The following is a 3,233-nucleotide window of genomic DNA, read 5'->3' as shown; positions in this document are numbered from 1 at the left end:
ACACACACACTAACACACACACACTAACCCACACACACTAACCCACACACACTAACCCACACACACTAACCCACACACACACACTAACCCACACACACACACTAACCCACACACACACTAACCCACACACACACTAACCCACACACACACTAACCCACACACACACTAACCCACACACACACCCCACCCAAATAAAAATTGCAATTTTCACCGCGCCCCCTCCCCCTCCCCCTCGCCCTCCCGGAGCCTCTGGGCTGCTCACTCTGTCTCATGGTGTATTTCTCCTGCAGAGCCGGCTGGACTTTCTCGATCTGTTTGGTCAGGAAATCCACCTTCCTCTTGAAGAAATCCCGGGCTTCATCCACCGCCTGAGGAGAGATCCCGGAGTTAGAGCAGCCACTGCGCGGCCAGGAGAAACGCCCACTGGCCCGAGATAACCCCAACCCTGAGAGAAATCCCGGGGAAGGGCCAGTTACCCAGCACCTTCACCAACCCACCAATCCCAATGTCCCTCAGGCCACTGTCACGTCAGCAACAGGAACAGTTGCGTTTCGAGCAAGATCCCACAACCAGGACCAGCGCTGACCCTCCCACAGCGCGGCACTCCCTCAGCGCTGACCCTCCGACAGTGCGTCGCTCCCTCAGCACTGACCCTCCCACAGTGCGGCTCTCCCTCAGCGCTGACCCTCCCACAGTGCGGCACTCCCTCAGCGCTGACCCTCCGACAGTGCATCGCTCCCTCAGCACTGACCCTCCGATAGTGCGGCGCTCCCTCAGCACTGACCCTCCGACAGTGCGGCTCTCCCTCAACGCTGACCCTCCGACAGTGCGGCTCTCCCTCAGCGCTGACCCTCCCACAGTGCGGCTCTCCCTCACCACTGACCCTCCGACAGTGCGGCACTCCCTCAGCGCTGACCCTCCGACAGTGCGTCGCTCCCTCAGCGCTGACCCTCCGACAGTGCGGCTCTCCCTCAGCGCTGACCCTCCGACAGTGCGGCACTCCCTCAGCACTGACCCTCCCACAGTGCGGCTCTCCCTCAGCGCTGACCCTCCGACAGTGCGGCTCTCCCTCAGCACTGACCCTCCGACAGTGTGACACTCCCTCAGCACTGACCCTCCGACAGTGCGGCTCTCCCTCAGCACTGACCCTCCCACAGTGCGGCTCTCCCTCAGCGCTGACCCTCCGACAGTGCGGCGCTCCCTCAGCACTGACCCTCCCACAGTGCGGCTCTCCCTCAGCGCTGACCCTCCCACAGTGCGGCTCTCCCTCAGCGCTGACCCTCCCACAGTGCGGCACTCCCTCAGCACTGACCCTCCGACAGTGCGGCTCTCCCTCAGCACTGACCCTCCGACAGTGCGGCTCTCCCTCAGCGCTGACCCTTCCACAGTGCGGCGCTCCCTCAGCGCTGACCCTGCCTGGTGGGGTTCAAATCCAGAGAGAGGGGCTGGAACCTGGAACCTTCTGCCCAAACAGGCGGGTCAGGGAGAGGCTTCACGGGAAATCCGCGGAGTGAGAGGCACGGACGAGCGAAGAATGGCGAGAGGACTGAACATGAACACTCGCTGGAGGAATAACGGGGAAGGGGTGAAGCGGAGTTGACCCGAGAGCCTTCATCTCCGACACTGGACAGGGACAGGGACAGGGAGACAGGGACAGGGACAGGGGAACAGGGACAGGGAGACAGGGGGACAGGGACAGGGACAGGGGGACAGGGGGACAGGGGGACAGGGACAGGGGGACGGGGACAGGGACAGAGGGACAGGGACAGGGACAGGGACAGGGGGACAGGGACAGGGACAGGGACAGGGGGACAGGGACAGGGACAGGGGGACAGGGACAGGGGGACAGGGACATGGGGACAGGGACAGGGGGACAGGGACAGGGGGACAGGGACAGGGGGACAGGGACAGGGGGACAGGGACAGGGGGACAGGGGGACAGGGACAGGGGGACAGGGACAGGGGGACAGGGACAGGGGGACAGGGACAGGGGGACAGGGACAGGGGGACAGGGACAGGGGGACAGGGACAGGGACAGGAAGACAGGGACAGGGGGACAGGGACAGGGGGACAGGGACAGGGACAGGGACAAGGACAGGGACAGGGGGACAGGGACAAGGACAGGGGGACAGGGACAGGGACAGGGGGACAGGGACAGGGACAGGGGGACAGGGACAGGGGGACAGGGACAGGGGGACAGGGGGACAAGGACAGGGGGACAGGGACAGGGACACGGGGACAGGGACAGGGACAGGGGGACAGGGACAGGGACAGGGGGACAGGGACAGGGACAGGGACAAGGACAGGGACAAGGACAGGGACAGGGACAGGGGGACAGGGACAGGGGGACAGGGACAGGGGGACAGGGACAGGGGGACAGGGACAGGGGGACAGGGACAGGGGGACAGGGGGACAAGGACAGGGGGACAGGGACAGGGACACGGGGACAGGGACAGGGGGACAAGGACAGGGGGACAGGGACAGGGACAAGGACAGGGACAGGGACAGGGGGACAGGGACAGGGGGACAGGGACAGGGGGACAGGGACAGGGGGACAGGGACAGGGGGACAGGGACAGGGGGACAGGGACAGGGGGACAGGGACAGGGACAGGGGGACAGGGACAGGGACAGGGGGACAGGGACAGGGGGACAGGGACAGGGGGACAGGGACAGGGACAGGGGGACAGGGACAGGGGGACAGGGACAGGGACAGGGACAGGGGGACAGGGACAGGGGGACAGGGACAGGGGGACAGGGACAGGGGGACAGGGACAGGGGGACAGGGACAGGGACAGGGACAGGGACAGGGGGACAGGGACAGGGGGACAGGGACAGGGACAGGGACAGGGGGACAGGGACAGGGGGACAGGGACAGGGGGACAGGGACAGGGGGACAGGGACAGGGGGACAGGGACAGGGGGACAGGGACAGGGACAGGGGGACAGGGACAGGGGGACAGGGACAGGGGGACAGGGACAGGGACAGGGGGACAGGGACAGGGACAGGGACAGGGGGACAGGGACAGGGACAGGGGGACAGGGACAGGGGGACAGGGACAGGGACAGGGGGACAGGGACAGGGGGACAGGGACCGGGGGACAGGGACAGGGGGACAGGGACAGGGGGACAGGGACAGGGACAGGGACAGGGACAGCGGGACAGGGACAGGGGGACAGGGACAGGGACAGGGACAGGGGGACAGGGACAGGGGGACAGGGACAGGGGGACAGGGAC

General features: G+C 66.1%; 1 long non-coding RNA gene across 1 annotated transcript in view; it reads right to left on the bottom strand.

Moving 5' to 3' along the window:
* The window catches only part of LOC121275101, an 18,243-nt gene extending 17,871 nt beyond the window's left edge, over window positions 1–372 (bottom strand). Inside the window, exon 1 of the long non-coding RNA XR_005942359.1 lies at window positions 263–372. This is a non-coding gene — a long non-coding RNA (uncharacterized LOC121275101). The remainder of the gene's footprint in view (window positions 1–262) is intronic.
* Between the last annotated feature and the right edge of the window lie 2,861 nt (window positions 373–3,233).

Source organism: Carcharodon carcharias (genome assembly GCF_017639515.1).
Source record: "Carcharodon carcharias isolate sCarCar2 chromosome X unlocalized genomic scaffold, sCarCar2.pri SUPER_X_unloc_6, whole genome shotgun sequence".
NCBI lineage: Eukaryota > Metazoa > Chordata > Chondrichthyes > Lamniformes > Lamnidae > Carcharodon > Carcharodon carcharias.
Note: the sequence above shows the minus strand (reverse complement) of the source record. Positions and strands in the feature narration are given on the sequence as shown.